Source organism: Mastomys coucha, unplaced genomic scaffold, assembly GCF_008632895.1.
Source record: "Mastomys coucha isolate ucsf_1 unplaced genomic scaffold, UCSF_Mcou_1 pScaffold8, whole genome shotgun sequence".
Lineage (NCBI taxonomy): Eukaryota > Metazoa > Chordata > Mammalia > Rodentia > Muridae > Mastomys > Mastomys coucha.
This window is the reverse complement of record NW_022196914.1, coordinates 60,441,792-60,468,634: the sequence shown is the minus strand read 5'-3', so window position 1 is coordinate 60,468,634 and position 26,843 is coordinate 60,441,792.

Here is a 26,843-nt window from a genome sequence, read left to right as displayed (position 1 = left end):
GAACACGTCATTTATTGCCTTTCAGGCCCGTTCCAGTAATCCATTGTTACCAGCCTAGAAGACATCAAAGCTGATGCCAGAGGTTCTGGTACACTCTGCTAGGATGTATTTAAACCTGAAGAATCAGTTCCTGATACAATTAATAAAAATCTTTACCGTTTCACGAGAACTGCCGACATGTGATTGCTTTTTCCAGCCCAGGGCTGTGCTGACACAGGGATGTAATCTCACATAAGCTTCTGCATTCATTACTCTGTTAGGAGAGGATGCCTGAGAAGCAACCAGGGATATTGATCACCATGGAAAGGGGAGTCATGGCAACGGAAGCTGGAGGTGTTTGCTTGCATTGCATCCACAGTCAATAAACGGGTGAAGGCTTGCATTCAGCCCACTTCACCCGTTTTATTCAGTTTAGAATCACAGCCCATGGAATAGTATTGCCTGTATTTTGATGGGTCTTTCTACCTCAATGAACCTAATCTAGGAAATTCCTCACACACATGATTTGTTATCAGTGTGACTCTGGGTCCCATCAAGCTGACAACAGAGATGATCCCAGTCACAGTGATCTGAGATCTGGATCTTTTTAGGTCAGAAAACTGAAGCTTAGGGCCAATAAAAGTCATTTCATGTATAAGCTGGGAAAGAAGCCCACATGATTAGCCGCCACAAAGAGTGATTATGGGACAGTGCCACATACGTGGGAAGAGCGCTCAGTGGCCCCAGATGGAATGGTGTATTCAGAGAGATTTGGGAACAAACATGAAGGCCCATGTAGCCTTTACTGGGAATCAGCACTGTGCCAAGCTGGTGACTTCTTGTCAAGAGTGTAGAAGCAAAACTCCAGTTCTGCAAGAGTTGAGGCCTGTTCTCCTCCTCCTCTTTCCCCAGGTTATTGCCCTCTGGGAGACTTTATCTCTCTGGAACTTACTAACTATATTTCTACCTAAGGGCATCTTGACCGTGTTGATCCCTGAATGAAACTGTGTGGTAGTTTGAATGAACAGCTCAGGCATTTGAACACTTTGTCCCCAGTTGGTGGTACTGTTTGGAGAATTATGGAATCTTTAAGAGGTAGAACCTTGCTGGGGAAATTATGTTACTTGGGGTGGGCATTGATAGTTTATACCTTACCCAGGTTCCTATTTGTCCCCTCTTCTTATTATATGTGGGAAAAAATGTGAGCAGGTGAAAGGTGTTCCTGTCACTGTCCCCTGCCGTAGTTATGAGGGGCTCGAGCCCTCTGGACCTGTAAGTCAAATGAAATCTTCTTTAAGTTGTTTTTGGTTATGGTGTTTTATCACAGTGGCAGAAAAGAATTTAACACAAGTGCCTTTCTCCCAAATCCTCACTGTGCAGCTGCTCTCCCCTTAAGGACTAAGCTCTGTCTCACCATAGCGCTCAAGCCTTGCCCTCTGTCCTTTGTCTCAAGTCTCAGTAGGCATGTTGGCTAGTTTTCTTGGATATTTTCCTATTTCTTATCATTAGAATGTAAACTACATGAGGCTGTGGTTCTGTAAATCTGGACAGGCTACTTCAGATGCACAGATGATGCTTAACAAATGTTTTCTGGCTATGACGGTTGTATGTGCTCACAGCTAGGTCTTCTGAGGACCGGGTGAGTTGTATGAGAGTGGAGCCTGACTCACAGTGCTCCAGGAATGCTTCCTAAGTGATCACGCAGACCTCAGAAACTTAAAATTCAGAAAACTGAAAATGGTGGCAGGCAGAGGCTGCTGGTGGGGGGAAGGTGACTTAGGCTAAGGGGACAGGCAAGTCTGAGGGGACACTTATCTTTACTGTGGTCCCAAATTCCTGTGTGAATATTTGTTCAAGAAATGCTTCTCTGGGTTTATATCCAACAATTGGTGTCAGTGCCTGTAATTCAAAAAATAAAATAGTAAATGTGGTGGTTTGAATACACTTGGCCCAGGGAGAGGCACCATTAGGAGGTTTGGCCCTGTTGGAGTAGGTGTGGCCTTTTTGGGGGAACTGTGCCACTGTGGGGGTGGACTTTGAGAGAGCTTCCTCCTAGCTGCCTGTTGATGCCAGTTGTCTCCTGGCTGCAGTTGGATTGAGATGTAGAACTCTCAGCACCATGTCTGTCTGGATGCTGCCATGCTTCCTGCCTTGATGATAATGGACTGAACCTCTGAACCTGTAAACAAGCACCAAGTAAATGTTGTCCTTTATAAGAGTTGCCTTGGCCTGGTGTCTTCTTCATAGCAATGAAAACCCTAACTAAGACAGTAAATAACAACACATTTTTGTTATGTATACATTTAAATTTTCTTTCTTTCTTTTGTCAGACAGATGTTCTCTTTTTTTTTTCTACTTATCTTTTAGATGGTATTTTTTGATTTTATGAGATCAGACCTCACTATGTAGCCAGTGCTGGGATTGCTGGAGTGTGTACCACCACACACAGCTCACCCCTTGTGTTAGTCAGTATTCTATTGCTGTGAAAAGATATCATCATCATGGTGTCTCTTCTGAAGGAAAGCATATAACTGGTGCTGTTCTACTGTCTCACAGGTTTAGTTCATTATCATCATGGTGGGAAGCATGGCAGTAGGAAGACAGACGTGGTGCTAGATAAAGAGCAGAGAATTCTATATCTGGATCCATAGGTAGCAGAAAAAGAGAGGACCACCGGGCCTGGCTTGGGCTCTTGAAACCTCAAAGCCTGCTTCCAGTGACCCAGTGACACTTTTCTCCTATAGGACCACACCTACTTCAACAAGGCCATACTTTCTAATCCTTTCAAACAGTGCCACTGCCTAAGCATTTAAATGTATGAGCCTATGGGTGCCATTCTTATCCAAACCACCAACCTCTTTCAGTTTCTTGATTCAAATGATTCTCAGAAGCATGTGTACATGTGCGCACGTATGTGTGTACACACACTTGCGCACATGTGCACACACACACACATACACACACAGACACCATGAAAGTAGAAGGGAGACTATATGTAGAAGAAAGGAAAGGTCTATAAAGGGAAGGAGTAATGGGGGAAGACAAAGACATGCTTTCTCTCATGCAGGATCTTGATTTAACTCTGTGTGTGCACACATATGTGGTGTGTTTATTATATTTAAGACATAAAAGCAGAAAGGGCACTATTTTGGGAAGGAAGTAGACTAGTAGGTATACAAGGAATGGCAATGGGGGTGATGCATATGCATTATACAACCTATCATTTTGTATGGTAATGAAAATGAGTAAAAATTTTTAAAGAAAAATATTTATTGAGTTTGAGTTAAGGGTAGTGTATAAATGATCTTTTCCATTTTGATCTCTGAAGTATTCTAGGAATATGCTATATATATAACAGATACTTGTATTTAAAACATTAGTATTGGTTGGACTTCACATGCAGGGTGATGCTTTAAAAATAACCACAGTCTCTTCTTCCTCTAGTTGTGGTCTTTGATGTCCCAGATGGGGTGCAGCTTTGGGGTGGATTTCAGTTGGCTCTAGGGTATTTCTTAGAGATGTGCAAATTCCTCACACTCTTCAATTAGATTCAGCTAACATGAACTGAGCATTAACTGTTCATCAAGCAGACGTGCTGGATAGAGAGGGCAATAAAATCGGCATCCTTGGCAACACATGCATCTAGAAGGAGTTTAGAATTAACAAGGACCCAGAGCTACAGAGCAATAAGGGAAACCAAAACAAGGGAGGAGAGAGAACCAGACAAAAACTGTGTTCCAAGACAGAGCATCATGAAGCCAACCTAAGGTCCCCAGGTAAGGTGGCAGCAATGAGTGACACCAACCACCCTGAGATGTAACAGAGAGCTCACGTCTATGTCAGGAGAGGGTGAGATTTGTGGAAGGGCTTTGTGAATTTACAACATGGTGGGAGATTAACAGGAAGAAGGCTTTTCTCTGAAGATGGTATCAAAGCTTCTCTATTGATCCAGGGCAAATAATTACAGTGGTACCGTAAGAAGGTTTGATGGACTCCCAACTACAAGTCCAGGTCTGATTTATGAAACCTCCCTTGCCTCCAGTATATGGCCTCAGGATATGGCAGCCACTAATAACATTTAATTAAAACACATAAAACAGTGCATCAATGACAGCACGTGTCAAAATCAATAAAATGCTAATTTCTAAAGATTGTACTTATAAGGAGTCCATGGGGTCAGTGACAAGGTTTTCCACAACAAAAAGCCTTTGTGAAAGACTAGCTTCTATTTCCTGGATCTGACATCCTGACCTGGAGATGCCCTGGTTCAAATCCCTCATTATTCGGAAGATGTGCAGAGCTACAAAAAACAGTTTTAGATTGACATTCTTCATTTCCTCAACGAGTCCCAGCATTTTTAAAATTTAAATTATTGCTATGATGATGATGATGATGATGATGATGGTGGTGGTGGTGGTGGTGGTGGTGGTGTGTGTGTGTGTGTGTGTGTGTGTGTGTGTGTGTGTGTGTACATGGTACCACAGTGCATGTGGAGGTCAGAGGATAACTTTGTGATGTCAGTCTATCCTCTGTGGGTTCTGAGGATTTGACTCTGCATCAGACTTCTGCAGAGGTCATCAGACTTCCGTAGTAAGCTCTTTTACTGGGTGAGGCATTTTGACTCCTGCTCAGTGTCATCAAGAGGGATGCCTCATTCACTTAGCCTAAGTTGATGGAGGGAGTCTATTCAGCAGATGTACAGCTATTTGTACATTTTCTTGTAATATATACTCTCTTCCAAGTCTGACTATCTCAAGAAGTGCTTTTTAATTGGCAAGCTGTAGTGTGATATTTCTAAGTAGAATTGCTTCATTGTGCTTTCAGGTCCCCTCCAGGGCAATCCCAACCTCAGACTCAGAATCCGCTTTCTCTTCCCAACACAAATTCTCATGGGGCGAGAAAGATTCCTCATGGTCCAGATGAACCCATGTGGAACATAATTTAATTTTGTCAAGAACTGGAATTTTCTTCTTATTCAAATGGGACCACTTGGGTTAAGTGGTGGAAACCTGGCTAGATTTTGTGGAGTTAGGATTTCCTGAGGTTTCCATTGGTTTGCAGCACATGATATGAATTTTGGTTATGGAGTTCTGGAAATTGATTCTCCTTCTCCTTCCTTCTCCTTTACCCCTCTCCTTCTTCTTCTTCTTCTAAAAATTGGCACTGGTAGCTTTAACTCATATGAAAATGGGAGGTGTTCCAAGTCTTAATCACATCTGTACACTTTGATGGAGTTTTATCAAATCACAGTGGTGAGTCATGTTTGGATTGCAGAAGTGTGGGGTGGAAATGATCATGGATGTTTAGACTTGAGAATGTCTGATTTCTAATAGGACTGAGTCAAAAATTGCCAGGCTTTCCCTCTGCAAGTGCTAGAAAACAGGCTCGCTTCAGAACAGCATGACATGGGTCCCCACCTGTTTGCTTCTTTGCTGGAATTCTGGGAAGTCACTCTTACAATACAATGCGAGCAGCTAAAACATTGTCTTTGGAGTTGGTGAACTCATGAACGTGGAAAGCCAGGGAATGCTCGACAGACCAGGTCTAAGTCAGGAGCTCTTCCACACTTCCTGGGTGGAAGGGCACTGGGCTGCCAATCTTGTTCAAAGGGGGCGTGGCTATGGGGCTTACCCTGCAGCTGAGCTTGCGTAGAGATTTTTTACTCACCATGAGTCATTTGTTCCCCAGAAAAACCCTGTCGTTGTTAGTGATTCTGTAGACTTCACTGATCCGAGTTTCAGCTGAGACACTCTAACTTTGTTCAGGCTATGAAGAGATAGAGTTGGAATAAACATAGTCTGACTCATAATGTGTGCTTGACTACTGGACATCTCTGCCTCTCAGCTGGGAGCATACTGTCTGTGTCTTATATTTTGGGCTTCTCTGGAGAAACTGGTACAGATGTGGGCGGTAAAGTTACTTGTGCTGGCTCATTTTTTTTTTAAATGTCAGTTTGACACAAACTAGAATCATTTTGGAAGAGAGAACATCAACTGAGAAAATACCTCCACCAGATTGGCCTATGGGCAAGCATATGGTACATTTTCTCGGTTGCTGATTGATGTGGGAGGGCCCAACTCACTGTGGGCAATGCCACAGGCTTGTGGTTCTGTTTCTATAAAAAAGCAGTCTGAGCAACCCATAATGAGCTAGCTTGTAAACAACACTCCTCCATGGCCTCTGCATCAGTTCATGCATCCAGGTTTCTTCTTTGTGTTCCTACCATGACTTCCTTGGATGCTGGATTGTAAGGAATAAGCTGAAACAAACGTTTTCCTTCTTAGGTTGACTTTGCTTTGGTGCTTTGTTATAGCAATAAGGGACTATAACTAAGATGCTCATGTAAAGGTTTAGCTGCCAGTAATTACTACAGTGAATTTCCTGTGTAGCTGGATAATGACTCTAAACCAATCTGCCAAGGCACTGAGAATCTGCTGGAGCTACTGCTGATAAAGGCAGGAAGAAGAGCTAAGTGCCTATGCTCTGGTGTTTTATGTTTGAACAATAGAACAGACCAGGTCTATTGAACAAGTGGAAGCTAGCTGCAAGGGAGCCTGTAGTAGAGACCTATATAGCCTATATAGTAAGACCTATATTGAACTCAAAGGACACAAGAGTTCCTTGCTTAGAAATATTAGAAAGGTCAACTAAGAGTATTCCTCTTCCTGTCTACGAGTTTAAATAGACAAAAGAGACTGTTTGTATACTGAAAATAAATAATCGGTGGCTGAGAGAAAATCAGCTAATGAGATTTCAGTTTCAGGAGAGCTGGTGGGCATAGAGTTGCAGGCCAACTTTGAGCATGAATGCCAAGTTAGGAGTTATAGGGGTTTAATCCTACTCAAGTTCAAGGAAAGAATTCTGGTCAGATTAACTAGGCTCTGAAGAGAGTTGATCAAAGAGAAAAATGTCCAATCATTTGAAAAGAAATGTTCTTAACTGTTAAAATAATACATGTTAATTATATAAAAAGAACTTTACAAATAATTTCCCTTATTATACCACAAATCCAGTTTAAGTGCTTATAGTGTATTAGATATGAATAAGGTTGTCAGGATTCAACAAGAACAAGGCAGATAATCAGCTGCCCTTCAGATGCTTAAGTTTTGGCAGCAAGGGAGGTGGCAATATAATCATTATTATAATATAATGATTGTGTAAAATATACAACTAATATATGAGAACATGGTAAAGCCTGTGGGGGAAAAGTGACACAAGATAAGGAGCAAAGGAGCCAAGGCAATATGGAAGGGGCTGAGGTCTAACTGGAAAGGTAGATCTCTTCAGAAAGATGGCACAGAGAGAGGCTTTGGATACAGTCTGGTAGGATGTGTTAGACAGAGTCAGACCAGTGAGAAAATTCTTCCATACCTAAGAATCAGGTGAGCCAGGGAGACAGCACACAATGGTGAGGTCAGAGAAGCAATGATATCAAGAGCATGCAGAGAACAAGGGTCCCCTGCTGGAGGGCTTCCAGCAAGGATACAAGAGAACCTAGCTTTACATTTAAAAAATCTTATTCTAGCAGCTATAAAGATTAGATTAGCCGGGCGGTGGTGGCACATGCCTTTAATCCCAGCACTTGGGAGGCAGAGGCAGGCGGATTTCTGAGTTTGAGGACAGTCTGGTTTTCAGAGCTACACAGAGAAATCCTGTCTCGAAAAAAACCAAAAAAAAAAAAAAAAAAGATTAGATTGTTGGGGGAAAGGGGAAAAGTAGTGAGACCAGAAAGGAGGCTCATACAGTCTGACAAGTGAGAGAAGATGGTGGCTTCTGACACTTGGGCCAGGTGGGAAGCAGTGGAAAGAGAAAGTGAGAGGTACTAACATCTTGAAACATCTCGGTCAGAGCTGGCAGGATTACTAGTAGACTTGTAGGCTATAGAGAGGAGAGAAAAAGATGAACCAAGTCTTCTAGATAGAGCAACTGGGAGAATGACTTTACCATCAATTGTGATGGGTATGACAGAGTATCACCGAGGGAGGTATCAGTGGTTCAGTTGTGGGCATGTTGAGATCAAGACCTTGAAATGTAGATGTTGAGAAGGTAATTGGATGTGTGGAGCTGGAGTGTGGGAATGAGACTGGGTTGGGTTGTTGTATTTGGACAGGGGCTTTGATGGGTTTATCCAAAGAATAACAAACATCACCAAATCCTTTCACCTCAAGATAGCCAAAGTTAACATTCTAGTAATTTTAATTTCTTCAGATTTCACTCAAGAGTATAGAATTAAGTAAAGCGTGCCTTAGTTTCTGAGACAGTAATGCTTCATGGTAAGCCCGCTAACATTCAGTGGCATATAACACAGATTTGCCTCTCCTTTTCATGGGTCTGTGATTTGGCTGAAGTGTCTTTTCTTAGGCTGTGGTTTGATTGGCTTGGTTGAAAGTCTCACTTGGTGTCCTTACATTCCACTTGTCTTACATTCCTTTTGGGTCAGCAGCTTCCAAGGACATATTTTTCTTGTGGTGTTGGCAGGAATGCAAGCATGGAAGCAGATCCACATAATGCCTCTTAAGGGCTTGGTTTGGACTGACAGATTGTCACTTTCACCTATGTTCCCTTAGCCAAACAAGTCAGATGGCCAAACCCATGATTAGTGGGGATAGAAAGGAAACTCTGCCTACCCGAGTGCACGGCAAGGTCACATGGCAAGGGGAAGTGGAAAACTACAGTAGGATCCAATGTAAACAACGTATTATAAAACTCGAAACCTAGATTCTTATCTAAAGTATAGATTTGGATAATCGTATGATACCATGTACACCATTTTATACACAAATTTACTCAAAATATATTGCACATTTTCTCTGTATATATGTACATATTCTTTTTTATTTATTTTATTTATATGAGTACACTGTAGCTGTCTTCAGACAGACCAGAAGAGGGCATTGGATCCCATTACGAATGGTTGTGAGCCACCATGTGGTTGCTGAGAATTGAACTCAGGACCTCTGGAAGAGCAGTCAGTGCTTGCTCTTAACTGCTGAGCCATCTATCCAGCCCCATATGTACATATTCTAATGCCTGCAACAGATTCTATTATATGGACATACAATAACTTATTTAATGGATCTCCTATTTATGGACATTTTGATTATCCATGATTTTGTATTAGTACAAGTAAAACTGAAATGAAAATTTTTCTATTTACATCTTTGGAAAAGTTTGTGAATTTTGGTTCAGGATCAATCTCTAAAAGTAGAGTACAGGATCAAAGTGTAAAAAGGTACAAGTATTGAACCATTTTGAGTAGATGTTATTCACAGACTTTTGTAAGTTTCTGTTTGCACCCACTGGTATACCTTTCCCCCCACACTTTTGCAAATGAAGTGTTAGCATTCATTTTTCTCTGTGTCAATTGATTAATGATTGGTTAGTAAAGACAGAGCCCTCCTTGCATGTGTAGGGGCCAACTGATATTCCTTTTGCAAATTGGTAGTTATGCTTATATTTCTATGGTTGACTATGACCCAACCATGGCTATTAACGTATTTCCACTTTATTGAAATAACTAGGATTGTTTTAGAATTATAGGATGCATTATTTTCCCATTATTATAACCAAATGGTCACAAACTTGGTGGTTTTAAGCATCACAGATTCATTCTGTCCCTCTTCTAGAGTCCTGGAGTCCAAAAGTGTATCTGCTGGACTGAGAAGGTCTGTTGAGTCGGTTGTCCTGGGAACTCGAGGTGAGAATCTTTCTCCCTCCTTTTCTGGCTTTTATAGGTTGTTTCTGCATTCTCTGACTTGTAACCCCTTCCTCAGGTGGCACCAAACTCCTATCTCTTGCTTCTTCCTTTGACCTGCTGGTTTTCCTTCTCATTCTTGTGATTAAGGAGAACACAGACTCCTTCAGAAATCAGTGAGATCCATTTTGTATAAATTTAATTTTCACAAAGTATGGTTAGCTAGGTAATACTATCTTTGGCAAACAATTATTTAACTTTCTAAAACTATTTTATTCTTTTAAACACACTCTCTCTCTTTCTCTCTCTCTCTCTCTCTCTCTCTCTCTCTCTCTCTCTCTCTCTCTCTCTCTCTGTGTGTGTGTGTGTGCATGCACAAGCATGTGTCTGTTTGTCACATGCTGGTGCCTAAAGAGGCCAGAAGTGTCCCCTGGAACTGAAGATACAGGCTATTGTAAGCCACCCAGAATGGGTGATAGGAAATTAAGTTGAGTCCCCTGGAAGAGCAGCATGCACTCTTGGCTGTTAACCCATCTCTCCAGTTCTTCTTCAACAATTTGTTTTTGATAGTATAACCAATTAGTTGTTATTTTTCTTTATAATATCTTGTTCACCCCTCCCCCAAGGCTTTCCTACTCCCTTTCTGCATCTAAAGTTTATTCTACGATGTTTATAGTTTTGGTTCTTTATGCATTCATTTGATTATAGCTAAGTCGGTGATTCATTTAGAATTTACTTTGGCCCATTTATTTGTTTTCCAGCCTGTCTTAACACATCATGAATAATCTGTATTCTCCCCAGAGATCTGAAGTGCTATCTTTATTATGTTCAATTCCACTTTGGAGTTCATTTTTGAGTTTTTATCAGGGTTTTATGTTTTACTTTTCTATCTCTTTTTTCTTAAATGATTATCAAAATATTTTTACAAGTCATAGATTGTATCTAGGAAATCAAACGACTGCTCATTATTCCTTTTCTGACGTTTTTGGCTCCTTTACATTTTAAAAAGTTGTGAAATGGTGCCTACACACACACACATACACACACACACACACACACACACACACACGTCTAGAGCTGCCTGCCCATGTTTCTCTCAGCCAACTTAAGGGATACAGCACCTTTGAGGATCCTTCCCTCCCCACAGATCCCACCTGGGGCTGCCACCAGGGTGAATTATGGTTAAGCATTTCTTTACTTTTCTTTGTAGTTCTAACCCATGTGTACTCACCTTAAGAACATGTAGCGGTGAGTAGTTAATCCACACTGAGCTCCTGGGGAGGGGGTCACAAGCTCTCTGGATTTGCAAATGAAAAGATACACACACACATGCAGCATTATTTTTAATAATAGTTTATTAGCACAATGTCTGGCCTTTAAGTCTGATCTTTCTGCTTCCCTGTCATGGCAATTTTGTCTCTTTCCCTCTCATTTCTTGCCTGGGAGTCCCAAAAGTCCCACCTCATTTGCCCTGCTCAGCCATTGGCCATTGACTCTTCATTGATCAATCAAAAACCAATTGAGAACAGGGACCGTCAGCATCTGAACATGCAGAGTCCGAATTAAGACAAAGCATTAGAACCAATCCCCAACAAGAACATCCTTCAAAATGCAACCAAAATAAACTCAAACTAAAATATTCCAAATGTTCCAATCTGTGCCCTCAATAGGATTTTCAAAGCTACTACACTCTCTGGACTAATGTGGGATAGCAGGCATCTTGATACTGTTGATTCTGTCTAATGTATGTAGCCTTGGTCTCTCCTCTGATTGCCTCTTTTATATGCTTATATTGACTTTTGTAGCAGGCACAGGACATATCGGTTATTAGAGCTCTGCCTCCTTGCACCCCTGCCTCGTGTGACACATTCACAATGTTTTATTTCTGGACCAGAATCTGAAGCATTTATCTGGGCACTTCACCCCAAACACACTCCTGTCTCAGTTCTTCTTCAGTATGGTCCTTCCTTGTTCCTGCCAAGTTGCTGACTGGCATTAAGTACTTCCTGGGAGTCAGGGTTGTTTTTTGCCTAAGGACATCTATTTTAGGGAAATATAAACAGGAGGCACTATTTAAAGTTTGGCATATAGGCTCTTTTTAATTAATATGTTTATTTTAATTTTACTTTATTTAAAAGAGTTCTAATTCTGGGTGGCCCAAACCTGGTCAATGTCTGCTACATTTCAGAAATAGTTGATATAGAAGTCTCAAGTCCAACCCTGGTCAGTATTTTCCCCTGCCTGTCATCAGTGTTGATGACATTGTTTTGATGAAATCATCTTGATCAAGAGATGTTTCCATGTCCACTAAAAGCAAGTGGTTCATCTTGTGAACATGTCCTTCAGAAACACTTGCACATGTGTAAAGAGAATTTTGTACAAGCTCATTCACTGAAGAACCATCTGTAACAGGGAAGATTTGAGCAACTCGTGTTAATTCAGAGATGGCTAATGTCGGTCCAATGTAGTATACAAATATGAAAGAGAGAGCAGCAAGTTAGTGTTCTATTGTTTCTTTAAAACTGACAGGGAGTTGTGCAAGTATGTGTGTGTGTGACAGAGAGAGAGAGAGAGAGAGAGAGAGAGAGAGAGAGAGAGAGAGAGAGACAGACAGACAGACAGACAGACAGACAGACAGACTGGGATGAGAAGTCCAGGCAAGCTTCAGACTTGCTTTGTAGCTCAGGCTGGGTTCAAACTAAGCAATCCTCTTGCTTCAGCTTCTCCAGTTCTGGCATCCAGTGCAGGCACCTTGTCCATTGGATGGTCTTTCCCCTTTTCTTTTCTTTTTCCTCCTCCTTCCTCCCTATTTCTTTCTCCTCCCTCAGAGGAAAGGTTCTAACACTTATTTATTCATAAACAGCAATAAACAAGTAAATGATGAGATGGGATTGCATTTGTTCATACACACACACACACACACACACACACACACACAGACACAAATACACACACACACACCCCTCTGATCTGGCCAGTGTAGTAGCCTGGCTTGATGGCGGAGCTCAGGTAAGGCTGGAGACTTCTTCCTGCTGCTTTTGGATTCCACTGAAGCTAAACTGGGCGATTCAGGCTTTTCTTGTCTGGTGGCAGGCCATCCATGTGGTGGGCCATCAACATGGATTCGTCTCTCAGCACAACTCATCTCTGGGGGTGAGCTAGTTGCCGTGCCAGACCAGAGTTTTTAAACTAAATTCAGCCAATTATAACTGAGGTGTTGTGGGACCATGAAGGGTAGTCTGTGTTTTTGGTTGAGTGAGGCTTGCTTCCAGAGACCCAGTAGGAGATTCTACAAGGGATGGGCCAGTAAAAGTCACGCCCCCAGACGTAGATGCCTGACACCATGAGTCCTCCAACTCCACTATCCTGTGCTATCTATTACGTAGACAATGCCCCAAGCTCCCAGTATTCTGGGTAGACTCCACCCCCAGTTAACTGACCACAGCCAGGTATGCCCCTCCCCACAGTTACCTGAGAACAGACAGGTAGCCCGGCCCACCATATAAGGGGCTGTTTGCCCCTCCCCTTCTCTCTTTCTGTCTCTCTTCTCTCTTAACCTCTTACTCTTGTCTTTACTCCCCCTTCCCCTGTCTCCACATGGCCATGGCCGGCCTCTACTTCTCTACCTTCTCTCTCTCTCTTTTCTACAATAAAACACCTTAAGACCATGGGTTGCTTCTTTTCAACTAGACGTGTCATGTTGGCTCAGTGTTTGCAGCCGTGAGACCAGACCTGTGACTTTCACTAATTCCCCCTCTCCACCCCTAAGCAGGAACAACCTGGTGCCACTGGTTTCCCCTCCCGCCACTCCCCCTCCCCCCCAACCCCCGCGGTGTGGAGAGTACAGACAGCCTCCTGTGTTCGCCCAGTCAGAGTACCGCAGCTGGACAAGGTGTTTCACACATTACTTCATAAGCTGTCCTTATGATTGTCATGTACACACACTCTATGGCTTGGTTTCCATGGTTACCTGGGGCCCCTGTAGGCGTGGTTGCAGGGCTGCAGGTGCTGGGTGGCTTGGAAGCCCGGGCACTGAGCAGGCAGCTTTGCCCTGGGTCCCCACATTCCTTACACTCTGTTCTGTCCATATACTATGCACAGCAGATGTCTTCACCCCATCTCAGATCCCTACGTGGTAACGTAACCAACATTACCCCAGCACACATAACTTGTCTAAGCCTTAACCCGACATGAAAGGACACCTGCTTGCATGCTATTTTGATGATTTAAAATTTGATGTAGTTATTATGAGTAGATAGTTCAAACTGCCACTTCTTTTGTTCTCTTTCTCTTTTTTCTGCTCCCAGCTCAACAGTTCACACACTTATGTGAGACAAAACTAAGTCTCTGTTAATACTGAGATAGTCTCTGAGATTTTGGTGCAAGAATACATTCACATTCACATGTACGCATTCAACTGGCAGAGTAGATGATACTTGCTTTAATGGCCTGGCTCCTTTGCTGGCCCTGATCACCTCGTATGTAGACTGCTCATGGTGGTGGTTAGTTATCAGGGAGGCTGTCAGCTTGGCATGGAGTTTCTGGCACTTGTGATAACATGGTTCCCATCCCTATCAGGGTGGATGTGGTTGTTGCAATGTTGACCAAGAGAACAGAGTGCAGAAGGAACAACAGGCTTTCTATTTGTCCTTCTGGTGGAGACAGGTGGGACTCTGTCTTGTTACCACCAGTAAGCTCAAGGAGATGTCTTGAATGAGCCTGTTAGCCATTGTCTGGAATGGCCTCTGCCTTCAAAGATATCATAAGCTGAGGAAGAACCACCACACTAGGCAAATAGCCATAGTGACTTGCTTAACCAGAAGGTGTGATGCTGACTCCTGACTGGTTGCACATTGAATTATTGGCTGCATTTGTTTTGCTGGATATATTAAGGTGATAAAAACGAAAAGCCCCAATTTGATGTTGGATAGTGTGAGCTGATAAATGCCAGTGTCAGGGGTATTACTGAGGACACAGACAGAGTTTATTAGTCCCTTTCCTTAGGTTTTGGCTGGGTCTTTTCAGGGCTTTACAGATATAAAAAGACACTTGGGAACTGTAGAAATAAAACAATGAAGTAATTCTAGCCACTTGGGTCCTTGGCTGAGCCAGACGAAGCTCTCCCCGGGAAATGAAGCTGTCCAATGAGTAGGAAGATGTGTGTGTGTGTTAAAGCTATGTGTTGTATTTGTATGAGTGTGTATATATGCACACAGAGGCCTAAATGTTGATGTCAAGTGTCTTCGTCAGTCACAGTTCATCTTATATATTTGAGTCAATGATATCTCACTGAATCTGGAGCTTATAAATTAGCTAGGCTGCCTGGTTATCAAGACCTGGGGAACTGCCTGTCCCTGCCTCCCCAAGGCTGCAATTCCAGACACATACTACTACACTGGGATTTTACATGGATGCCAGAGATACAAATACAGTTTTGTTTTTTTGTGTGTGTGTGTGTGTAGCAAGCACTTTATCCACTGAACCATTTCCATAGTTTATTCTAATTTGAGGTATGTTACATCTCAGAGTGGATGCCTGATATCCTACCATGCTAAAATCTCTTTGAGAGAGCATGCCTTGCTTAGTGGCCATGGATGGGAGCTAGGTTAAAGGGTGAGAGAGATGGGCCGGGGAGTGAGAGGCTCCCTTACCCCTTATCTGGCATGGAGCCAGATAAATAACATAATGCAGAAAACAGTTGCAGGGCTAGGGAGATGGCTCAGCACTTAAGAGCACTTCTTGCTCTTCAAGAGGACTCAGATTCAATCCCCAGCACCCACATTGTGGCTCACAACTCTCTGTAACTCCAATTGCAGAGACTCTTGATACCCAAGGTACCAACACACACATACACATACATGCAGGCCAAATAGTCATACACATAAAAATAATAAAATAAAACAAACCTAATGAATTAAAAAAGGAAAGAAAACATTCTCTGGAAAGGGTGGGAGAGAGTCTATGACAATGTCATGTGCTTTTCTTGCTTGCTCAGAATTTGTGTAGGAAATTCTGCATTGAAGAACACGAGAGATTAATACATGGATTTGTATTACAGCTTGCATTGCAAACTCTTCCTGGGGCTTTCCTGCTGAGGCCCTGGCTGACACATATTGTCACTAGTGATCTTTGGGTTTTGTAGTTAAAAACTTCAGTGTAGGGCCATGCTTAATATCTGCAAGGTAGCAGCCAGACTCAGAGATGCTCACTTATTTGAAATATAACATGGGGAACCTGTCACATCTTGGCACAGCTCGGCTGCTCTGTCTCTAGAGATTGTGATGCAGATAGTGTTGAAGAATTGGAAACGTAGCCAATTAACTTTTATGATTTGATATTACAGTGACACTCTGTGTGGATAAACACCATGTGTTCATGTTTGGATAAAAAGCAATCCTTTCCCTTTAACAAAAGGGCCTTTCGTGGCCATGGTGACAGAGTGGCAAGCAATCACTAGGTGTTGCTAAGGGAAGTGAACTTTGGGCTTTTGTGTCTTGGATCATTATTTTCACGTTCACGTCGAGATTAGACAGCTGTGCAGAACCTTTTGATAGCAGTGTTAAATAGGGTGGTTTTCCATGCAAAACTGTGGGCTTCACAGAGAAGCAATCCATCATCCATCCATTCCACAGATATTCATGGAGCCCTTTAAAAGAGACAGCTGCATGGCATGCTGGGAATTCAGGATGCAGCCATGAGCACGAACAGACCCAATCCCAGCCCTCCTGCTCACAGCCTGTGGTAGAGACAAATGTTAATCCAATACCACGACAGTAAACACACTGCTTTAAAGCACGGCAAGTGCTATGAAAACAGGCATGCAGCTGTAGGAAAGCACTCCACAGAGGAGAGGAAGTTTAAGCTGTGATCAGAGGGTGGGGCACGTAGGACCAAGCAGGCCAGGGACTGTTTGAGGGGCTGGCAGAGATAAAGAGGGATGGTGTGTGCAGCGTTTCAAATGGAGAAGACTTGAAGAAATTGGAAAGGCCCTAAGAAAGGCCCTCATCTCCCACGGGATCTTTCTTTCTAATTCAACTTTGGCCGTGTCCTTAAACGCAAATGTATCTTAAGCTTCTTACTTGGAAAAAAGAAAAAGGAGCTTTTGATGCTAGCTTCTTATCCCTAATTGATCAAAAGCTGAGCAAACCTTTGAATTGAGAATGAAGGGTAGGTAATGGCATAAGCTTTGCCAAAAGCTACTTCTTGAAAAAAAAATCCTAGCTTGGTCCTGAGCTGAACTGTAAATGCCTAAATTAATTTAATTGTGTTTTGTTCTGTGATGGAATTGTATTTGGACCAGTGCTTATGATTCTGAGGGAGAATTGAGCACTTCATTAGCCCTCTGGTCTGCCTGGCTCTGATGAGTCATCCGACCAGCTGAGCTGGGTAAACCCATTATATTCTAGGGTACAGACAGAGATTTTGCTCTTTGAAAGATAATTGCTCAGCAAAACAACCCACCTCCATTGCCATGTTTAAAAAGAACCCACTTTCTTTTCAGGCTGAGGTTTACCTGAATAGATGTGTCTAGCCATGGGCTAATTTGATTTTGTGAGGAATCCATTTGAAAAGCAGCTCCGAGGTGGGCCTGTGTGACTTGGGAGTTCTCCTTCCCTGGTTTCTGAATTCTTACAGATTTTTCCTATACAGTTTAGAGTCTGGTTGTTTTTGAACCAGGGTGGATGGATGTCAATGAAAAGGAGTCTTTATGTAGACCGGCATTTTAGTACAGAAACAAGGCCACCTTTCACCAAGAGGCCTCTACAGCATGAAGAGGTTCAGTTCAGGGATTAGAAGCCTTTGTTTGCAACACAGGCCTAAGGTGATGCTCAGCAAGAGGTCAGGTGGGGCCACTGGCTCCCTCAGCTGGAAGCGGTTGCTTCTTAGGTGATTTTATTTGTCCTTGAGAAAGGGAACTCTGCCTCCCTTCCTGCTCACTAAAGGAACAGATCCATCCATCACTATTGAGCGAGGGCTTGTCACTGTGCAAGAGATGTGGGCGACCAGCTACCTCAATCTCCAGCCTCTCCGCATCCAGCCAATTCGCTCTGGAAGTGGAGGGGTGAGAAAATCAGAAGGGCAGGAAACAGGCTAAAATTAGCTGAGGAGGGAGATGAAGGCGAAGCTTCTTTTCTGATTCACAGTTCCTATCAGATAATGGTTCTACTGATTATAAAGATTTGGGGCTTAGGAAGTAATTATCTTTGACTGCTAGGTTGGGAACCGAGAAGCCACCCTTCTGAGGGTTACCAGCTCAGGCTGACCTTTGGGTGGTCTGACTACTAAATTTGGCTTCTGCCACACATGGAGCCCAGTGGGTGTGGTATCAACCATCACTCAGCATGCCTCTTCTTATGATATATGGGGACCTACAATGATCTCTGATGGAACCACAAGAACTGGTTCTCAGCTTGCTGGGAAAAAAACCATATAAGAATATGTTAGAGAGGCCATCTTTCCTTTCAACCGCCCAGAGTGGCTAGGGCTGTAAACTCAAGTCCTCCAGGTGTGCCTTAAATCTTAGCCCCCCCCCCGCCCCCGCACAATGAGATTCCTATATGATCCTCAGTTTTCTTACAGTTAAAATGGGGGCAACTATACCAACCCTATTGTGGGGATGAAATTGTAGACTAAGTGTATGTCTTCTTGGGCCTTTCTTGTAATCAACAATACTGGTGAACATTGGTAGTATTAGCCAACTCACGTGTATCAAAGTCTGTCACATATTATGTATTGTGATGGACATCCCCCAAAATACAAATGTACTGTGAGGGAAAACTGGGACCATGACATGTGAGTGCATCTCACTCATGCCAGAGGTCACAGGCAAAATCTCATTAGAACTCAAAGGGGAGAGCAGATGATGACAAAGAGTTCAAAGGCCACAAAAGGCTTCCTGGAAGAAGCAGACGTTAGCTTGCTTGGGCTGATATGGAACATAGGCTTCTCCTCTTGCCACCATATCCCCAACCAAAAGTAAACATCCTGGTCATGGAGACTAGATGAGAGGGGCCCTGGAAGATCATAATAAGTACAGTCTGGGAGGAAAATCTCCTTAGGATGTAATCCTCGGGTATTACATTGCTCTTGGGTCAGCTACCAGCTACACGTAGGATGACTCACCTGCCTACAGATGACGCAGCTTTTCCACACGGCACCTTCCTTGGCTGAGAAACAACTAACTCTTTCTCTGGGACTTCATTCATTCAACTGTGTTACCGATGACTTCAGATACATCCTATTCACTAAGTGCTAGAGACAAAGGGATTTGAAAAGGCTTGAAGACCAAGCTTTTTTCTTTGGGTACCTAAGTGTGGAGACTTTGGATTGCAGATGGAGGCAACAGTGCAAGTCTCTGCAGGGCCAGATTTTCATGACCAGGTCTGCTACCCTGATGGCAAAGGGGGCAGGAACACTGGAGAGCCTTGGTCTATAGCAATGAGCACTGGGCCCCTGCTACAGTTTAAATAAGGAAAAAATGTCAAACGCAATCTAGCTCATTCTCTCCCCACCTCCCTCTCTGCCTTCCTGCTACCTTTTCCCATGGAAGGGTCCATCTTTGTCCCTTTCCTTACAGAAGTCATGTAGAGAGTACTTCTGGGATCATTCTCCTCTTATTTAGTCTTCCCTAGATATCAACCTGAGTGGTCAGTGCTTGGGACTTTTCTCTGAGCTGTATTTACCTGCAGGCAGGGTCAGTGTGCCTAGAGACATGGTTCTATCCCACACTGGCTTGCTGTGGTCTGTGCTCAGTGAAGGCCGGTCCCTCCATTCCTGCCCCGTGACACCCGCTGCTGTAGAGCGTGGCCTTCCTCCCTGTTCTTTCTGTCGGACCCTTATCCTAGTGGGTGAGTCAGGCCTGCTGTTGTGTCCATGATGCAGCTTGGGTTGGACCCTTCTGTCTCTCCCAAGATCTAGGATAAAGAAAGAAGGGTCAGGGAGATGGAAGAGTACTTCAGCCTAAGGTGTTTTTCTCTCTCTCTAAATCTTATGGAGTTCCATGGCTTGTCCTTTCGCTTGTCTAGTGTTTTGTGTGTGTGTGTGTGTGTGTGTGTGTGTGTGTGTGTGTGTAGGCCATCCATCTGCTACATTGCCAGCAGAGGCAGGGTGACTCACACTCTATCTCAGCAAGCACACACTGAAGAAGGGTTCCACTTGAGACTCAATTTTAGGGTCAGGTAACTGGGAATGTTTCTTTTCATCTGGTTGTGTTCACGGTTGGGTAACTGTGGCAGAGCTAAGGTGATGTTTTCATAAAGACCATTCCTATGCAGTCTCCTCTGGGCATGTGGGAATCTATATTTCTCAACCCCAATGAAATGTGGTGGCCCATGGCTAGTGTTGGGCAGGTAGACTGGAACATCCCAGTCTGCCTGAGGTGGTGAGGAAATCCACTCTAATTCTCTTTGTCTGAGTGAAGTGCAGACATCTTCGAGATGAAAAACTGCTAGTTGTTCTTGGAAGGGAGCTTCATGGAGAGCTGACTGGCTGCAGAGAACTCTGTGAATGAAAATTAAACTGGGACTGGTGTTCTAATTTGAGTGGGACAAGCCTCCCATAGATGCATGTATTTGAACACTTGATCTCCTACTGATGTCACTGCTTTGGGATATCGAACCTTGAGGAGGTGGAGCATTGCTGGAGAAAATGGCTCAATGGTGGTAGGTCATGTGATTTTATTGCATGGTCCACTTCCTGTCTGCCATCTGCTTCCTGGATATGGGAACAGTATGGTCAGCGTATGATCTCAATGTTATGCTTTCCCCATTCAATGTTATGATGGACTTCATCACTTTTTAAACAGTGCCCTCTCCATAGTCCCTTCTTTTTGGAAATAGCTTTTTGACTGTTATTTGGCCATAGCAACAAGTAAAGTAACTAGTACAGTGGAGATATTTCATTGAGATTTTTATTATTGTACCATAATCTAACACATTCTGACAAATACAGAAATTGTATGTGCAAATATTACCTCCTATTTTCCATGGTCATGGCTCTTTTACAACAAAGACTTCTTTTAAAAATTTTATTGTGTGTGTGTGTGTGTGTTTATGTGCACTATGACATGAGTATGGCCTATTCTTTCCTTTTACAATGTGAGTCTGGGGATCAAACTCAGGTCATCTGGCTTGGAAGAATGGCCCTTTACCTACTGAATGCCATGTAGAACACAGCAGCAAGCAGCATTTGCCATGTCTCTGTCTTAGTTTTTGCCTGAGTTCCTGATTTCCCTTCATGTTGAACTGGGAGTTGTAAGATGAAATAAACCTTTTCTTTTCTGAGTTGGTCATAGATTTTAACCTCAGAAATAGAAGAAAACTAAGACAACTGCCTAAAATAACAAAAGTGAATGTAAAATAAAAGGGAACATATTCGTTTCAGACACACCTGTCTAATTCTATGAAAATGGCTGAAGTTTCTCAGCTCAGACTCAATATAGCAATGTCTGAGGGTCTCTGTCAGAGAGGAGGATTCAGCTTCTGGGAGCATGGATAATCTCAGAAGAAATTCCAATGACCCAAATCACTACAGCAATCAGTTGATATCTGTACTCCATTCAGATGAAATTCTTAAATGAAGACCCAGAGGCTAAGCACGTATCTCTGTTGATAAGTTGCTCTGCACATGGGAAAGCCTGGGTTCAGTCTTCAATACTGGGCATGGTGGTATGTGCCAAGGCTCCCAACATTCTGGAGGTAGACAGGAAGGTGAGGAACTCAAGGTCATCCTCTGCTACAGAATGAGCTTGATCCTAGTCTAGTATTAGGAGACCCCATTTCAAAAGTTGAGTAAAATCAGACCTAAGAAATCAGACTGAAATTCCCTCCTACCAGGAAGTCTTTAGAACCTCTTGTCTACCACAATAGACTTCTCACTGTAGCTTAACAACACCAAACACCAAGCATCTGACCATGCCAACTCAAATGATGAAGGAAGTGTTTGGGTCAATGCCAGTCATCAGTGTAGAGACCACTCCTCTAGACCCTGAAATGTACAGAATGGTTGATCCCTGCTGTGTGAAAGCTTCAAGCGGTCTGAGTCTGAGCTCAACAGCTAGCTAATTGGCAGTCTGAGGGTAGGTTCACCTGAGGCTCAGGCTCCATCCTAAAACAGACAGTTGGGTGTCGACACATTGCAAGAACCTGTCAAGCCACCACGGCTCCATACAAGTGAGATTTATAGGCATTAGTAGAGGCTTATGTCCACATCTATTGAGTCTTTTCTTGACCACAAAATACCATTAGCTTAGATACTATTGTTTACCTAGTGAAAAATTATGAAATTAAGCCAGGTGGTGGTGGTGGTGCACACCTTTGATCCCAGCACTTGGGATGCAGAGGCAGGCTGATCTCTGTGAGTTTGAGGCCAGCCTGGTCTACATAGTGAGAAAGAGAGAGAGAAAGAAAGAAAGAAAGAAAGAAAGAAAGAAAGAAAGAAAGAAAGGAAGAAAGAAAGGAAGAAAGAAAAAAGAAAGAAAGAAAGAAAGAAGAAGAGAGAGAGAAAGAGAGAGAGAGAGAGAGAGAATCACTCAATTACAAGCCTACTTATTCAAAGAAGAATTCAAAGAATTACTTCTTTTTGGAGTAATGCAGATCCACTGTCATATGCAAGACCAATGGTGTTTCCTTCCATGTTTTTTAATAATGAGAAACAAAAAGACTTTAAGGTTTTAAACTAAAAGAAAACATTGACATGAGGAGACCCTCTCTGAGATGTGCCTTTTGAGATTCACAGAGGGCAACAGCACCTCTTTTCCCTCACACAGTCTAGTAGGATCTGCTTCATCCTTCCATCCACATGCCTTCCTTTGGACTCCATTTTTCCAGGGAGGAGGGGTGAAGAGGGGATGAAGCCTCTCTGACACTGCTGGGGTGACACATGAGCCTCCTCTCAGGGTTCTCCCTGGCTTCCAGAGGATCAGGAAACTGAAAACAGAGTTAAGTTTTCTTAACTACCTGCAACTGGACAGACATATCCCACCTCTTCCATGTTTAGCTGAAGATGTTCCTCAGGCTGCTTTGCAGTCTGAGGCAAGGCTTGATAGTCTCGCCTGTGGACACCAGGGTTGTGGCCCTGGACTCCCCAGAGTGCTTTCTTCCTCTGGTTAGCTCAGAATGAGACTTTTAAGCGTCTCCTCTGTAGGTTGCTCCTGCAGTTGTGGTTCTGCCTGCCTGGGCAGTTCCTCTTGCTAATTGGTGGGTCCTGTACTTCTCTTGTTTGACTCAAGGAGACCCTACTGAGGTGAGCAGTGTTGGAAAATGGAGATGACAGCGAGACACAGAGAAGACATTAGTAGGGCTCTCATGTCATGGCAGGAAACAGGAAATCCAAGTATGGAATCCAGTCTCTATTCAACCCTCCTTGTTTTCCCTACAAAAACCACTAAGAAGGCTGAAGTCTGGGTCCATTTCTCAACTCTTGTGAGTTCTAAGCTAAGTGAACCCATGGCCCACATGGAAATCTAACACTCTGGCAGACCGAAACCTTTGGCTTCAACTTCTGACACGTGTGTTCCTTCCAGATATCACATCATTGCTCCAACCCTTTCTTCTTTTTTCCTAGTCCAGTTCAAAGTTTTTCTAAGCCAAGTTTCAGTGTGATGCCCACACGCCCCATGAAGCCTTCTCCAGGCCCTGCAACCTGCTTGGATAGCTTCCTTGTCAAGGTCAGAGAACAACAGTTTAGAATGTATATGCTTCTGATTCCACAGGGTTGATGTAAATAATCTCTTTCATTTCTCTGAGAACAGAGGCCATGGCTCTAATTTCTGACTTCTCTGTAATTACTAGGTCATTCTAAGCAAACTGGGTACTCACTGAGAAACCTGGTCTCTTTGATCCTGGGGATCACAGGCACTTGGATATAAAAAGACTGGTTGAAGAATGTGATCAGAACTCCAGTAGCCACAGGGCTTCTGGGCTGCATTAACCTGCTTCATCTGCATGGCTGTACTTGGATCTGTGCATCAAGGATGTAAGCCAGGGTGAACCTAGGGTTTTGCCACAATTCTTAGTTTTGACCTTCCTTTATCCATTTAGCCACTTTTACAAGTCAGAATTCAGGATAAACTCGGTTTACATTTGTTCATAGTGTGGATTCCTTCCTCTGGTTAGCTCAGAATGAGGCTTTTAAGTTTCTCCCCTGTAGGTTGCTCCTGTAATCGTAGCTCTGCCTGCCTGGGCATGATTCAAAATAAGGATCTCAGGCTAGGGTTTGAGATGACCTCTCTCATGTTAGCACTCATTAAATCTGGGCTGGAGAGAAGGATCCATGGGTAAAGTACCTGCTTTGCAAATATGAGGACCTGAGTTTGGGTTACCAGCACCCACGTAAAAAGCTGGGTACAGCGGAAGGTGATGTGTTGGAACAGCGGCGGTCGCATCTGGAAGTACCACACTAGGCCTAGACAGTTCCACGTGTAAGAGGTTTAATTGAGAGGGAGTAGGGGGTAGTGGCACAGAAAGAGAGGAGAGAGGAGAGAGAGAGAGAGAGAGAGAGAGAGAGAGAGAGAGAGAGAGAGAGAGAGAGAGAAGAGAGAAAGATGGAGGAAAGTACCCATATATATAATATATGGGTTGTGACGTAGCAGTCCAGGTAAAGATGGGAGCTGAACCCAATGGATTCTGGGAATATGGTGGCTGTTGCCCCGGCAACAGGTCTGTGGACCCGCCCATGTATCGCCGCAGGTTCTGAATGCTAACAGAAGGTGTTTATAACTCCAGCACTGGAGTCAGGTTGAGTGAGAGACCATATCTCATTTGACCTCCACATGAAAGCACACCTATGTGAGCACTCATAAAACACACACACACACACAAACAAACACACACACACACACTCAGAGAAAAATAAATATAGTTCCATATGATTTTATTGTTGATTATAACATTTTCATTACATTTGTTTGCGTGCTTGAGTGTATGTGTGTGTGTGCCATGTCACACATATGGAAATCAGAGGGCAACTTTGAATAAATTTAGTCTCTCCATCATGTGATGGAGAGAACTGTGCTCAAGTCTTTAGGCTTAGAGGCAGGTGGTGCCTTTACTAGTTGAGCCATCTTGCTTGCCCAATTATGACTTGTTTACAAGACATACTCCCAGACAATATAAAGGACAATACAAAGACTCAGCGTTAGATATCTGGGAGACTAACATGTTTTACTGTCACATGTGTGCTACACATGATTTGCTTGTCAGGCTCTTTTATCTGGTTCCGTATTTCCTTGCTGCTGAGCCCCTTTTAGGGTGCATTGTGCTGATTATGTGCTTGAACCCTTTAACGGGTGTTACTACAATTAGTGTTCAGATCCACACTGGAGGCTAAACAATGCTCCAAGTTCTCCTTGGCTGAAAAGTTCCTTCCTTCGGCTTTCCAAGATTCTTTCCTTGTTTGTTTTATTGAGAGGACTAACTTCCTCTCAAATCTCAGCTTTGAGAGATCCTTCCTACCCCCTCCCCCTTCCTGCAGCTTCAGGAGACAGCTAATTAGGGCTAGGGTAGCTTGGTAGCTCATTAACGCTTTCTGGATTACTAACTGCAAAGGTCAGAGCAGATTGCCACCATCCCAGGGTCATGGTGTGAATGGCAGCTGGTCAGGGAAGATAAATATGGCAAGAGGGGCCGTGCAGTGAGGTTATTATTACAAGAAGTGTCACCCAGATCATAATGGAATTTAACCCGTGAAAAATCACTTAAATCATGACCTAGCTCAAAAGGAAGATCACCCCTAGCCTCCTAGGATTTATTGTAGCATGGTGATTGTTTGGCTATTAAAATGTCACTTGCAGAATGAAATAGTTTGTGATGCTGACTTTAAAAGGAAATCGTTTTTAAATTTTTCTCAAAGTATTCCAAGCATTATTGAACGACAGACTTATTAGGTCTCTGGAGAAATAATTATGAATTAAAGGCCCTTTAAAATCTCTCTCTCCTCGTCCTCTTCCTCTGTTGCCTCTCTATCCCATTCCCTTCTCTCTATCCATCCCCCCTCTTTCTTTCCCAGGATTCATTGGAGCGACTGTATTGATGAGGACTTCTTTCAGCAGTAAAACTCATTACTGCTTGCCAGTCACCTCCACTGTGACTCTCCATGGAGAGATTGCCTTATTCCCAGAGGAGAGCCCCTGTGAACCCCAGGAACCAAAACTTCTACTGCTCAAGATGGAATACTGTGGAATTCAGATTAAAGCATCATGTAGCTCACAGTCTCCATGAGACAGCTTCATTCAGCCGTCATTAAAATAACTCCAATGACATGAAAGACAAAAGCAGAGTGGATGTGGGTGTTTATGATGACTCGTGAGAGGAAGACTAAGGGACAACAAATGTGGGAATCCTGGCGGAACCCCTGCTCAAATGATAAGACACTGATAGAAGAATTGCTTTATGGCACTCCATAGGCAGAGACCAGGTTTTGTGCCCACAGAATATATATAGCACAGTTGCCTTCTTGAAGGTGTTGATCTACAAATAAAGAGGCTACAGTAATTTCCATGAATAATTTTCCCAGCCCACAAACCCATTTTCCTGCATGTACAGAAGGGAATGATTACACTGGGAAACAGTGGGGAAGAATTAGGAGTGTTCTGTTAAAGACACATTGCCTGTATTTTGATAGGTAGTTTGGGTTCCTGTGGCAAAAGACACTGAGAGAAGGAAGCAAACCATTTGTTCTAGAAAGGGTCACAGAAAGAGCGGTAGGGGCACACGTGATGCAAGAGGAAAGGGCAGAGAGTAGAAGTTCTTCCCAAGGATGTGTCCACTGTTCATTACCAGGCTTTAATCTCCTGGGGACTCCATGTAGCAGGCTAGAACATGGGCCTTAGAGTTAGCCCAAGTCAGAGGTAGAGAAGCTGGAATGTTTAAATATTCCAATTTCCATCAGTGAGAAGTCACAGACACTTGGAGATGTTTTCCTGGTACAGGTAACCTGCTGGGCACATTCAAGTTGTTCTGTGGGCCAGAAGGCCAATGCCTGTGCAAATGGGTTTAATTCCTGGAAGGCAGAGGCTCCAAAGTATTGCGGGGGGGGGGGGGGGGGCATCTAAGCAGGACATTGACATTATCTGCTACAGCCCATATACCATGTCTCAGATTTACCAGGGCCTCTGTTAGGTTTTCTCTGTCTTATGCCTGGTTCTTTAAGGTCAAAGATAAAAGAAGGAAAG